The sequence below is a fragment of the Sorex araneus genome, chromosome 2 (assembly GCF_027595985.1).
Source record: "Sorex araneus isolate mSorAra2 chromosome 2, mSorAra2.pri, whole genome shotgun sequence".
NCBI classification, from domain to species: domain Eukaryota; kingdom Metazoa; phylum Chordata; class Mammalia; order Eulipotyphla; family Soricidae; genus Sorex; species Sorex araneus.
In genome coordinates, this window is record NC_073303.1 from 373,731,384 (window position 1) to 373,747,095 (window position 15,712).

Here is a 15,712-nt window from a genome sequence, read left to right on the forward strand (position 1 = left end):
TGTAAACCCCATCTGTGGTCGTCATAATATGGCGGTCACCACACCCTTCATCCCCGGAAAGGAAGAGGCGAGAGAGAGAAATACCTTTCCCCTCCCAGGCGAGCATGGGGTCTCGGCTTAGTTCTCAGGCTGGAGACATTCTGCAAGGAGCTGTCCATGTCAAAAGTGGTTTAGCTGGGTCTGGATTCACTCTCGTGCAGCTGTGGAGAGGCCGCACACGTGTGCGGCCCCCGGGATCACATCTCGGCGGCAGCCCCACATTGCTTTTCTTTAGCTTGGATTCTCTTCTTCTGTTTTTGATGTTTTAATTACCACTTTCTCGTTAGATTGTCTTCCAATCTTTTACTGTCCTTAGTCTTCACTTACGTGAAATTTTAGTACTAAACAATTTCATGATTTAAAAAAAAATTCCAGGACATACATACCATGAAAAAATGGTTTTTAATTTTCTTTTCAAATATAATTTTAAAAATAATAAATTTTCAATAATTGCATCATTTAGTTAGTTGATGATAATACAATACAAACTTTTATAGAAAACTTGTGATTCAAATATGCTAATTGTTTATGTTTAAGAAATAAAACGTGTAGGGGAGACTGAATCTGAAGGAATTTTTGATAATTGATGTGAAGAAATACATTTTCAGATTTCCATAAGTGCAGAAAATTACTCACACCTTTAGAGAAGAATGAAGAAATCATTAACCAACAGGGCTCTTCTAAGAAAACTGAAGTTCTAGAACAAATTACATTGCAGAGACTATGGCAGAATGTTTTTACATTTTTGCCTACTTTCCCTTTCTTATACTAGTTTCACTAAAGTAAAATTATTTAAGGGAAAAAAGTCTCAAGTTAATATTTTTTCTCATAGATTTTACAAACTCTATTCACTGTGATGTAAAAATTTGTGGATGACAGAATTTCAGGTACTTAATGTTCCAACTAAAAGAGCATCTTAAAAATTACAACCTATAGCACATCAGTTATAAACATTAGAAAAGTTGCATGAAAAATGTTTTCCAAGATTTTCCTAATTATTTTTTGCTGCCACCTTCTATTTTGTGAGTGCCACAGACTTAAATTCTCATAGTGACATTGAACAATATTTGGGGATGATGCTCTATCTACCTTCTCCTTCATAATTCAAATTAAAAAATATCAAATTTAAGTTCAGAAACATTAAAAATATTAATAAATCTTATCTTGCCTTTGAATCATGATAGGTCCTTATTACATGTATCTAAACTTTAATGAATAAGCTACAATGTTGTGAAATGTGACGTATGCTTTCTAATCAAAAATAGGTAATGTTCTCAAGCATAGTAGCTATAAATATTGTGTTTTATTAGTTTCTAAAGTATATGGAAGATTAGGTTGTTCTTGTCAGGGTGTAGTCCTTTGTTTTCAGACTTATGCATCAATGCATAAATGCAAATCTTTATAGAAAAATCGTGCTTCAAATGTGATAATTTTTTTTAAATTTTTTACTTTTATGAAGAGTGCTCCAGCCCTTATTAAGAGATAATAGAATATTTGCTATGATATTTCCATGATGTTCCTTGAAATCACAAAACCATAAACTGCATAAATATATACAGGGAAACTAGTTCATGTCTTTAAACCTGAAAATTGTATAAATGTTGGAATGTAAAATATTGCCATTCCTCAGGATATTCATCAAATATCTTCTTTAATTACCTCCTATGAATAGTCAATATGTTCAAGGGTGGAATTATTTATTTAAACATGGACTTCATTGGAATGGCAATGGAATAGAGAAAACAAAATTTTTTATAAAGGGTTTAATATGTATCAAATACATGTCTACTACATTGATGTCTCACATATTCCTCATGGTAAACTTTACTGTATATATATTTGCTTTTTCTCAAATAATGAGACCAACAGCTAGAGATTTTTAAATCACAACACTCCAATTCATCAAGCAAAGCAGGAATTAAAAATGCAGATGTCTCTGAAGCTCATGCTCTTTCTGTGATGCAATACTTCATAGGAAAAAGTGTTCTGACATCAGAAAAATATTTTGTTTTTATTTTATTTTATAAATATTTCATTCTCAAAAAATATATTTTAAGAATAGATGGAATTCGCAAGCAAACACTTCCTCTTGTGCTTCTTAGTTTTAGTATAATGACCAAAGCCAGCAACTTTGATCACATTTCTAACAAAACATAATTGATTCTAACACATTTTATATGGAAATAAAGTTTATTGTAATAATGATTGGTCGATATTATTTTATTTGTTTCTCTTGTTTACTTTTGAGTTCTTCTAATATTTACGAACAGGGTGAGAAGGAAAGTTGAACTGTCAACTACTGTAGCACTGTAGCACTGTTGTCCCATTGTTCATCCATTTGCTGAGCAGGCACCAGTAACATCTCCATTGTGAGACTTGTTGTTACTGTTTTTGGCATGTTGAATATGCCATGAGGTGCTTGCCAGACTCTGCCATGCAGTGAGGGAGGGATACTCGCTGTAGCTTGCCGGGCTCTCCTAGAGGGACGGAAGAATCAAATGTGGGTTGGCCTCCTGCAAGGCAAATGCCCTTCCCACTCTACTACTGTTCCGCTGTCAACTACATATATACATATTCATAAAGTTTAGGCATAGGAAACAATGTGTTAACTGTGGTTGTCATCAACATATTAAAGCCATTAATACAGTACACTGAGATATATACATACGTGTACCTTGCAAGTGCATTCAAGCTTTAGAGCTACCTGAAATTTGTTCAGCAAACTAGATTAAATGTCAATTTATACCAGTGTATCCAAATACTGTCATCATTATCACAACTTGAAAACTTCTTGTCATTATATTGTACTCATATCTATCCCCTCACAAATTAGTTTTTGTCAGTATTGCCTTTGGAGTGCAGAAATGAGCAAAGACAGGAAACACTGTAAGTGTGAATGATATTGTGATTATTCCTTTCACTCATTTTGACTTCCCTACTTGGGGTCAAAAATATGCAAATGCTCTTTTTTTAAGAGCTTTGGGCTATCATCACTAATCTTTGACCTACAACACTCACATAGTATAGTAAGTTTCATTTCTTGATTACAAACCAAAATATTCACCCATTACACAAAAGTTTTAAAATTGAATATATTATTTTATTTTATTGTAAAGTACCACTTCTTTTCAAGTGGGTTGTGTGTTAGGTGCCATTGGAAAACCCTTTGACTTTTAAGACCAAGGCCAAGAATTTAATTTGTCTAGATTCATTCATTCTCTACTATGAAGCATCTATTTCATTTGACTGAAATGTAGTTATTGAAATTAGTAAATTCAAATAGCACAGAAATGCATTTCCAGTCTTTTTTTTAATGCACTCATTTTATTTTGGCTTTGTTTTATTGGAATAGCATTCCCTTGTAACAAACATTGTTAAGGCTTTAGGTGTGCAGCATTGTAAATAAAAATATACCTACTCGTATCCATCAAAATGTTAATTTCCACTTTCTTATTTTTTCCATGCTTAAAGTATTTTTTTTAAAAAGTAGGCACAAAGCAATTCCTTTTACCTCTATTTCTTTCTGAAAATAATGTTTTTGAGTGACGTAGCCTTTGCTCTCTTTTCTTTCCTTAAAATGCTCCGTGATGGATATTCATTGTTCTGATGTCTGTGGTCGTGGCTTCGTGGAAGCTTCATGCAGAGCATTTGGTCCTTCTCATTTTTCTGTCAGCACCGTTTTCACATTTTCCCATTTAAATGATGCATTTGAAATTATTGCACTTTTACACTGTTTTTAAAAATAATTGGAATGGTAGTGCGAACATCTTTCCCCCATGAGATTTTCATCTTCAGACAAAAAACAAAAAAAACACATGCTGGACAGGATAATGTTCTGACTCCAGGGTTACAGACAGAGAAGGGGGGAAGGGCAGAGGGAGGAAAGGAGAGACAGAGGGGGGAGGGTTGAGGGAGATGGAAAGACTGCCAGTGGGAACTAGTGAATAGAGGAATGAAAAGGACACATAGACTATCAGTGTTCTTATTATGAGAACTATTTTGGTGTCTACAAAACGCATTCTATTTAAAGGGAACACAATAATTTATTTTGCATCATGTACTTTTACGCGAAGAAAATAAACTGTCCTTTAAGTCTATAAATCTGTGTATCCAAACTCAGGAATACGCTGAGTGCAAACATTTCTCTTATTACTTTTGAAACGACAGAAATGAAAAGATAACTGACTCATTTTTCAAATAGCTGTTTTAAGTTGTTTTTCTTCCACTGAGACTTTCTATCTCTTTCAACATGAACTTGAAGTAATATTAATATCTGAATAAGGAAAAGAAACCCAAGACATTGTGGTCAATAATAAAACCTAAATAAAGCCAGAAATCCATCATGAACAGTTTCAGATTTTGTGATATCTGAAATTCTGTTAACAAAAATTAATACAACATATGGAGATTAAAATTAGATACAAAATAAATGTCCAAATATAGAATGAAAGAAAATAAAATGTGTTTAAGAGGAGAAATGTTACAACATGGAATTCTGAAAAAAGTTTTATAATATTTCTCTAAAACAGTTTTTAATCTTTATGGCATATTCTGTGATTAGCAATTCTTATAAACCATTTTAAAAGCACAATTTCCATAAGGAAAAAAGAAAGCAATCCAGTATTTTTAGCATGCAGAATTATGTTATCATTAGGTAAAAATTTAAAAAATGTAAATGTCAAATCTAAAAGCATTTAATGTGTGCAGGAATATTAAACATTTGTTTTTACAGAATGATGCTTTTAATAAACTCGATTTTGCGTAGTTTCAAGAGTGACACAATCACGTGGTGCATTTCATAGTCAAAGATGCTGCATTACTATATTTATTCCTGACATGAAGTAGCTAATTATTTTCACCAGGTGTCCAAAAATCCCAAATATTAAATATTCTGCTGAGAAATTTACATGCTGGTTGAATATAATAATTTTGCACAGTATAGCTACTGACTCTTATATACCAAGTATTTCTTTTGTCTCAACTACACATATGTATTTTAAAGTACATCATGTTAATCTCTGCAAGATGACAAAATGATGCTTGCTACTCTATGTTCATATGTTTTCGAGCGGGCACCAGCAACGTCTCTCATTGAGAGGCTTATTGTTACTGTTTTTGGCATATCCAATACACACGGGTAGCTTGCCAGACTTTGCCGCGTGGCTCGATACTCTTGGTAGCTTGCCGGGCTCTCTGAGAGGGGTTGAGGAATCGAACTTGGGTCAGCCTCGTGAAAGGAGAAAGCCCAACCGCTGTGCTATCGCTCCAGCCAGTGTTCATGATTACTGAATAGATATAAATATATGACTGAATATTTCTAAAGCATCCAATTACACTAAAACAAAATAAAGTCACTATTTTTATAAAAACAGTTTCAGGCAAGTATATCTGCTTGCTATCACTAGAATCTCTAAGTCATAGTTAAAAAATGCAAGGAAATATTGACAGCTCCTGAGTGGAATGACCAATTGTTACTTGCAAATACATGCTTGTCCAACTGGAAAAAAATTAAAGGAATGAATTAAATATTTTATTTAGAAATAATTTTAGAGTTCACTAAAATTACAGATTCATAAATGCATGAAAAAGTAATTAGCAGTTCAGTAGGCCAAAAAGAAGCTTATATCAGAAAAGCAAATAAATATAAAAACACCTTCTACTATTCAGAGTCAAAACTCATTTAGTAAATCTGGAAATTAGTTTTTTAAGTTTTTAAAATGTTAACGATGAATAGTAGCAAGCATTAATAAAAATCCTACATAGAACATAGTTATCTATGCAAAATTACAGTCCTAGGATATTGAGAGTAATAGTTTCTGAAAAAAATAATTTTCCTTAGTATTTACTAATATATATTGTGTCAAGCATTCATCTTTCACTTAACAGAAAATTTAGTAGTCTTAATTTTAACTGGGTTTCCTATAGGAGCTATTGTTTATGTTAATAAAAAAGTAACTGTAGGGACTTGTGAGGGAGTACAATGGGTAAAACGGTTGTCTTGGATGTGGCTGACTTGAATTTAATCCCTGGCACCTATGGTGGTTCTCTGAGACCTGCAAAGACTGATTCCCGAGCACGGAGCCAAGAGAAAACCTTTGGGGGAGGGGAGGGTGCATGGCAGGAATAGCCCCCAAACGAAATGAAATAAACGAGCCCGAATAAAAACAAAAATAAAATGTATGTGGTGATGCTTTGCTGAATCCTCAGAACTACAAACATTTGAATCCACTTTATTTTGAGGAATGAAGGTCGCTGGAAATGGTAAAATAAAGTAATAATAAGTGATATTAAGTGTAATATTAAGTGTGATATTAAGTGATATTAAGTGTAATAATAAGTGTAAGTATACCTATTAAAATGGTGAAGGGCTTACAATTCTATTCAGAGCATGAAATTATAAGGGTTGCTTTATTTTCCTCAGTGAGGTAGAAATCAAGCTTACCTGCTGATGGTGCTAAAGAAAAAGATGGAATTTCAGCAATTTGAGAGGAAATGAGAATATTTAAAATTAATCATCTGGAAGAGAGGAAAAGGATGAGGCCAGTAATATATATTGCTTCCCCTAGACAATATGAAGGGCCTTTATAAACCCATGTAGTTTTATGTGTGTTTGTATGTGTGTGTGTGTGTGTGTGTGTGTGTGTGTGTGTTAGCCGTCTCCTAGCCAGACTCCAATACATGGGTGCAGGTTTAAAGTGAGAATTTCAAGCTGATACATGTTGAAGGAAATGCAAGTTTTTATGAGTGACCATGAAGGGAAATATCCATAACACTTGCTTTCAGAACGGAAGCTTCTTAAATGAGAGTAGAGGGGTAAGCAACAGCAACTGCAACTGTGAACATGTTAAAGGATAAAAAAGATTCAGGTGCAGTAAAGGAGTCAAGGGTTGTTGGCATCAGTGTAAAAGTTGGAAACAAAGTGTTTGTGCAAGAACTAAGATTCTCTCGGTCCAGTGGGTCATCAACTCCAAACCCCACTGGAGTAGGCAGGAAGTAGCTGAAGTATGAGACGCACTCTAATTCCTTTTACAAACCTGAATCTTTCTCCTGGACCAATATCCTATCTAGCAATGATCCTTCAGAGTATCCTAATGGAGACAAGAGAACTGGCTCCAACTGTTGGAACATGACTTCGGGTTTCACACATGGCAATACACGGTAGCTCAAGCACTGACTTATATGCCCAAGCCCGCTTTCCAATAAATCTTTCTGAAGTAGTTACTGATGGCAAGTCAACTCCTGTTTCATCTCCCTTCCCTCCATTCCTCCCTTCTCTCCCTTTCCTTCATGCCTCCCTTCCCTCCCTTCCTCACCCCTTTCTTTCTAGCTTCTCTCCTCTCTCAGCTTCTCTCTCCCCTCCTGCTCCCCATTTCTCCTTTCCTCTCCCCATCCCTCCTTTCCCTTCCTCTCATCTCCTCTGCTGTTTCAGTACCCTCTCATCCAGGGATCAGCCCCACCAAATCAGCTCCACCAACCCTTGGCTGGCCCAAGCGTCAAGTCTTGACTTATTCCACCTTATTTTAAGTTCCATGCTGTATAGATGAAGGGTAGAACAGTGATCAATCTTGCTTAGTCATGAGACAACCAACCAACTCACCAATACAATGACCAATCAGACCTTTTCTGTAATACAGTCAGATTCCATGACGGTAGAGGTAACCCCAACCTCATGCCTGCCTGGATGATACCTCAGGTTCCCTGTGTGGGCAGCTAAGAGCCTGCAGACTCCAAGGCAGGTGGAGCAAGGATCTGTGAACAACCAATGAGAGCATCAAGGGCGTTTAGGGGCCCCGTGAAAGGTTTCCAGGAGGAGGGGAGCGCTAGATGCTTGCAACAAAAGTTGGTCAGAGGGAGATAGATAGGAATAGCAGGACTTCTGGTAACTCAAATGAAAATGGTAAAACAACGTTTGAACCATCTCCTTGGTGGGGGAAGCTGCACTATTGTAGAGGAGGAATGAACAGGAATAGCAGAAGTTTTAGCTATTCGTTTTGATAACGTCTGGTTGAGTCTTGCAGATTGTGCGCCACAGTAGGCTGGCATACTTGTTCCCGCTGACAGTGCCCCTGCTGGTGATAATGTGCACTGCAGCTGCCTTTCTCCCCACAGATAGCGGTTCATTCAATCATTCATCAGAAATGGATTGAAATATCAGGAGGCGATCTAGGTAGCTAAGTGCTATCTAAGGTATTGAAACTTCTGTTGCAAATATTTCAAGACACAAGGCACAAACAAAACTGCAGTGTATTGGGCTGCCTTGGAATAAGACTTGGAGAGTCTTCCCAAGACTGCATTACCTCTGTTGTGGTCTGCTGTTTATTGCTAAGACTGCTGGAGTTATCACGGCCCCAAACTACTCAAGAACCTGAAAACCTCTGGAGGACTTTTGATAAACCATCTGGAACTACCCTAGCCTTACTGTTGTATGGATGCATACACTGGATGGGGTGGCTCAGCCACGAATGCAGAAAGAAAAGAAATTGTTGCAATAGACAACAGTCCCCAATGGGATGTCTGAGCAGTTCTTATTAGCCTCTTCAATCATTTCTTACGTACCCGAAATAATAAACTTGTTTAAAAATCAAAAAACAATGCCAAAGTTATAGTCAATACATTTTATCTTCGCTATATACTTTTGCAACGACTCTCTTTAGAGATTTACTGATGAATATTGCATTTTTAATATCTACTTTTTGAGTTTATTCTGTCTAGAGACAGAGTAATGTAATTAAGTTCCTTGCTTTGTGCCTTGAAAAAAATTCAATTATCTGGCTTTTGAAGAGAAGAGGATTCTTTCTCTTTATATGCATAATGGCAAAGATTGAATCAAGCAATAGTAATAGCTAAATGCAACTGAATTATTAAGAGCTGTTTCTTTTAACTTTTCAGTGATTCAAGCACTACTTACCTTCACTGTTGTGTAGTTGCTTGGCTTTTGGGGACATTAGAATTTACCACTCATCATCATAGGATGCATTTACATACTTGAAATGCTAATTTTTAATGTTATGTTGTTAATCAAGGATTAAGTCACTTTGCAGCCAAACCAATTTAATCATTTAAAAACACAGAACTATCTATAACATAGAGAATAAGCCATGTAACAATTTATTTTGACTGCCATGGTTACTATTTATCAAGTCTAAGTCACACTTGTGTTCAATTTGGAACATCTTCTGTAGAAATAGTTATCTTAATTTTTCATGGCATCCTGGTATAATGGGCAAAACTTTCATGTGCACTAAAAATCTGCCTAATTGCCTTGTGCTCTGAGTAGTCAATTTTCCAGGAGCCAGAATCAATGTCACTGTCACTGTCATCATGTTGCTCATTGATTTGCTTGAGTGGGCACTAGTAACATCTCCATTGTGAGACTTGTTACTGTTTTGGGCATATCGAATACGCCATGGGTAGCTTGCCAGGTACTGCCGTGGGGGCAAGACACTCTCGGTAGCTTGCCAGGCTCTCAGAGAGGGGTGGAGGAATCGAACCCAGGTTTGGCCACATGCAAGGCAAACACCCTACCAGCTGTGCTATTGCTCCAGCCCCAGGAGCCTGAATAGAAATGTTACTGTAGAAAACATCTCCAACTTGTAGCATAAAGATACTAAAGTGATCACTTGTATCACTTGTCTTCCCATTGGTCTTCAATTTGCTCAAGCGGGTGCCAGTAGCATCTCCATTAAGATCTCCATTAACGTCACCAAGTAACACTATTCGGGTATCCCAAAGAGGCATTGAAAGAGCTATGCTAGTAGTATCATGTCTCGCTCAATTGAGAGAAGGAATCCGAAGTTCTGACCTCCGTCAACAGTCAAGTATCAGGAACACTGTCTCATTTGTCAAAACATCAAAAATCAGATGATCTGGGGCCGGAGCGATAGCACAGCTGGTAGGGCGTTTGCCTTGCATGCGGCCGACCTGGGTTTGATCCCCGGCATCCCATATGGTCTCCCCAGCACCGCCAGGAGTAGTTCCTGAGTGCATGAGCCAGGAGTAACCCCTGTACACCGCCAGGTGTGAGCCAAAAAGCTAAAAAAAAAAATAAAAATCAGATGGTCTGGACTTGTAATGCGATTCAAAGACGACCGCTGGACTAGAGCTGCTGCTGACTAGATTCCACAGGACGTCAAAAGACGGTGTGGCTGCCCACCTATGAGATGGTCAGACTTCTTCGTCAAAACCCTGAATGAACAGTTTGAGGCTCTTCCTGTTCCTGGAGCTAGCAGATATCATTGGGCTACACTAGCAGGAGACAGGGACAAATGGAGACGTTATTAAAGTGATGCTATGGCAATAACGTTTGATGCTTTAAATGAAGAAACGTTTAAAGGAAGAAATGGAAGACCAGACATTGTCTACAGCTAAAAAATATATTTTTTAAAAAAATACTTTATTTAAACACCTTGGTTTATAAAGTTCATAATACAGTCGTTATGGACTTCCATTTGTTCCAGCACCAATCCCACTACTAGAATGACCTTTCCTCCACCAGTGTCCCCATTTCCCAACCACTGCCCCTGCCCCCTTCGCAAACATGCTAGAACCTATTTTATATTTCTTCTTACAACTAAACGACTAAAGGAATTATTGAATATACTCCAGTAAAAGATAATTCGTGAAAATTGTTATGTCTCATCACAGGATTGCTAAGTTTCGTAGTAAGCAATCTGTTGCCAGTTCAACCTTCTGTGTTATTGTTATTCTTTGTTGCAATTAGCTGATTTCTATGCCTCTAACAAAATTTGAGGTGGAAACTGGAGGTGTTGCATGACCATGCCGTCTGGAAAGTCCAGAATCTGTACAACTGGGACAATGAGTCAACAGGGCAGTGGCTCTAGGAGGTGGGTGTGGCTGTGGGAACTTCTGGAAGTAGAGGGGGAGGAGGGAAGGCTAGTTCCCTCCACTCTGAGAAGGCACCAGAGTTCTCAGTCTGAGCACTGGGGTACCTGGAGTTTTCACGGTTTCACATCTCTGCAGAGGTTATTAGTAAAGCAGTGGAGTTGGGCCGTTGGCATGGTTGCAGCAGTTGGGTGTGGGTGCGACTGTCAATGATGTCCAGGGCATGGACTTAGCCCCTCCTCCAGAGGGTACACCAGAGTTTTCAGCCAGGATACTGGTATAGCCATGCATTACAGCTGCGTGGCTTGAATCTCTTCAGGGATTTGTTTGTAAATCTGAAGAGCAAGACATTACAGCAGCTGAGGCTCATTTTTTAAATTGATTTTAAATATTCAGAATCTTGTAGTTTCTTTTCTGCTTGAGCTAATTCCCTGGAGAAGAAAAATATGACAAATTATAGGTCTAAGCTATTCTAAATATAAAGAACTAATTTTTACTGTGAAGAATGCAGTTTTTCTTTTAAAAGTAAAGGGGCCAGAGAGATAGTACAGTGGGTAGAGTTCTTGCCTTTCACGTGTCTGACCTGGGTTTGATCCAAGCACCTCATAAAATCTCTTGAACTTTGTCAATTGTTATCTCTGGGCACAAGTCAGGAGTAAGGCCTGAGTATTGCTGGTTGTGGCCCCATAAAACAAAACAAAAAGAATAAATTTAACAAATAGATAACTATGCAATGAAATGTTTTTCTAATGTACATGTTTGAATATTGAAAGAATGAAAATGTAAAATAATTTGCAATTCATTGGCAAAATTTGCAATTTCCCTAAGAATTGTTTTATCTTTCTGAACTTGGTTGACATAAGAGCACCAAAGTCTTTAATTACTTCTTCATATTATTTGAATTTTGCTTCTCAAATTTCTTAATTCTTCCTTAAAGATATAATAATACTAAAATATAAATATATACAACTTATTATATATTTAGTAGCCAGGTTAAAATTTCATAAGCAAAATAAATAAAACAAGTGAAATAATTTTTTCAGGTATAATAATTAGAATGTTGTCCTACTCAATGAATAATGTACAGATAATGGCATATTTCTACTACCCATTTGTTGCTCTAATTGTTATACATTTATGGAATGCTGCCCTGGGTGATTTTAATAGCAGTTGTTAACCAATTGTCATTTATCAGCATCCTTATTACAGTTCAAAATGGAATTGTAATTGAAATACTTGAACAAGTTAAAATTGACAATAAACTCACAGTCCGATAGGATTTGCTTAATTAACTTGATGTAATAAAATTTTAATCATTGTCAAGCATTTATAGGATGTACTGTACAAAAGTTTTTAATTTTATAATTAAAGGGAATACATTCATATAAAAATTAAACATAGCATTATTTCTAAAATAAAAGTGGTAATAATCCTTTTTTCCTGACATCTTTTGGTTTTCTTCATTTTTTTTTTCTTCTGAACATGTGATTTTGTTCATTTTGTTTTGGGGGTCACACCCTGTGGTGCTCAGAGGCCATTACTGGGTCTGTGTTCAGGGGATCAAATGTGATACCAGAGACTTGAAGCAGTCTGCACCTGTATGAGAAGCAGGTACCTTACTTCCTGCATTGTCCCTCTGCCCTAAGGGATGGGTAACTTCCCCCTTTGCTTGTGATGTAGGATTAACTCCAAAGGTCTTATCTTCTCATCACAATGTCTGAATATTTATGCTAATATACAAATGACTGGATCTAAATGTCAAGTGTATGACCTTTGTTTTAACATATGCCATGCCACACTCACATTTCTTAATTTCTCTGAGTTTTAATGTCCTTATCTATAAATTAGCTAGATTTATTTGGTGGCTCTATGAATTACATGACAAGAACATTCTGTCTTCTACCTTCTCCTCTGTCTTCTTCCTTCTTTCTTGTCTTTTTCCTTTTCTTCCTTTAAAAACGATGCTACTCCTCCTTAGTCTAATCAACAGTTTACAATTGTTGTGTACAAACATATAAGAGTAGGTGTTTTCAGATCATTGAAAGGAAACCAATATAAGAGTTAGAATTGGTATTAGGCAACCGATGTCCCAAATTTAAGAAACTATTGATGAATTTAAAAACTATATAGTTTATAAAATAGTAAGTAAATATACAGAGAGAGAAAGACTTTGTCAAGGTATTTCTAGTTAACCAAACTTGTCGAAGCAAAAACTATAGATTGATGAAAGTGTAAAGATAGTCTAAAACCAATTTGTTATTAAAAAATAAAGATAGGATATTCATTCATGCTCACATTACTTAGGTCCATCCTTCTCTTTCCGGAAAACATGAAAACTAAACAGGCCTTTATAATACCCTTTATAATACAGGATATATGCCTCACTTGGTATATTACAAAACACAGTCCTCAGTGAGTGTGTTTCATAAATATATCTTTAAACTCTCTGTACTCATGAAAACAGAACTAGGCATCACTAGAAGACTGTACTTATGAATACTTTAATGATAAAAATATAGATATATGTGTAATGATAAGAAACTGAATGTAATAAGAATTATGAAATTGGGATGTGAACTGAAAAATGCAATGGGGACTGGGAAACAGAAAACGGAAACTTATGTTAAACAAGAGAAGGAAGAAGCATTTCTTTTATGACCCCTTCCAGGCCACCAGATTTACGGGAGAGTACTGAGCCTGAGGCATTTACGGGAATGCCCAGAGGACACCTAAGGGTGGTCGCAAATGGGCCTGATGTAGTGTCACTGACTGCCTTTTGGTGCCTCGGGGCCATGCTATAGGGAAAAGATGCTTTGATTGTTTGATCTTAACCAATTATATCTGGAGCCCCTGTCTCACTGATAAGAAGGCACAGAGACTGCAGCCCACTCTTAGAGGATAAAAGAGAGACCCTCTCAGCAAACAGGGCCCCAAGCCTCTTTCTCTTCTGACTTGGGGTCCTCAGTGCTGAGCTTCTAATAAACTCACTCTCCTATCGTGAGCTGTTTCTCTCTCTGGTCATTCAAGGCTCACGCCAACACAACAATATGAATCAGCTTATTTTAAATTTACCCAAAGGTATCTAGTATTACCTTTGCAGCGATATATGTGTCTCTCCTATGCCCTGGACAGATAAAAATGCTGAAAATTGTTCAGCAAAGGCCCCCGCCTGCCCTCCACCCCCATTTCTGTCACTCTGGGTAGGTCTTTCTATCTGGGTTTCTGTCTGCATCCCAATGAATCTATAATTATGCAAGCCAATAATTATATAAAGCATTTTATAAGCAAATAGTCCAAATTTGCTGACGAATTTTTGTCTTAAATCTTGGAAAGATGATATTTATATTTAGTATTGAACAAAATTGTGGGTGGGGACACTCCTGACCATGCTCAGGGCTCTGCTCCTGACTCTGCACTCAGCAATTACCCCTCTCGGTGCTCGAGGGATGGTATGGGATGCCAGAGATGCAACTCAGGTCAGCTGCATTCAAGGCAAGCACTCAACCTGATTCTTTCGCTTCAACACATGTTTTCGGTATGTTTATCATGTGTATACATGTATGTGTATAGAATACTAGGTAATAGTACACAAGCATTCAGAGTGAGAAGGACATTGACTTTGCTTCCATTGTTTGTGATGCTTCCAGTTAACATGATTGTTGCCTGGATAATGTTTGTTTTCTTAAGGATGTTATCTGGACCATACCTGACTGCCTAATTTTATGTTTGGAGTCCTTCCCAGGAAGTGGAGTTTAGCTACATACAATGCAAGTGCTTTACAGTTATACACCCTCTCCCGTACCATGTAACATGTTTTAGTAGACATGTAGAATGGGCATCTACATGCAAGAGACAAAGTGACTCATTCCAGTGTATCAACACTGTAATATTAGTAGAGGCAGTCCTATTCTCTTTAAAAAGTATTGGCAGTTTACAATCCAAAACAAAAGCTTATTGCTTATTGCAATATGAATACATTCAATTTCTTTTAAAATTTGAAATTTCAATTATTTTACTTTCCTAATTATTAACTCTTTTTGATCTAGTATTTGTCTCATGTTTTGTGAAATATTTTTAAAATTTGTGCTCTATTGTATTGTCTTTTATTGAGATTTAGGGATTTTTATATGCATTTAAGTACATTCTAAAAATTTTTGTACAGGTTATGATTTTCATGCCTTTTACAGGAAGAGTTGTTTACAATGACAAATATAAAGATATTTTATACATTGTTCTAAAGTTTAAATGTTCATCTTTAAAGATTTTATATTGAGATATCAGATTAATCTGGAAATTATATTTGCGTAGCTGAAGAGAAATAATATAAATATGCTTGCTGTCCACTATCAGTGACTGAATAGTTTTTCCTTTTATTGGCAAATTGAAAGGAGAGTTTTATCAAGTTCTAAGTCTCACAGAGTCTCTGTTGTCTTGTATTTATTTAACTAGATGCACATGAGTTGATAATGTCTTCTTTTTTATGCTAGTTATCTTCCAGGTAATAGCTTTAATTAATTTTTCTTTACCAAGTTTTTCGTGCTTTATGTGTCTTTCCAATGAATTTTACCATAAGCTATGGAATAAACTCGCTAATCTTTTACTATGTATATGTGCTACTTTATTTGAACTTTTTATGTATAAAATCTCCTTATTCAGTAATACGTGTATGTAATTGGTTTGCATTCCTCTCCTACTTTTTAGTGGCATTTTATATTTAATTTTCACGCGCATGGAACTGGTTTTTGAGGTATACAGTAAGGGTTTTAAAAATAATCTTTGTGTTTAATAAATTCTTTCTCTTGTTTTGTTCTTTCTGTTTTTGCTATTTTCA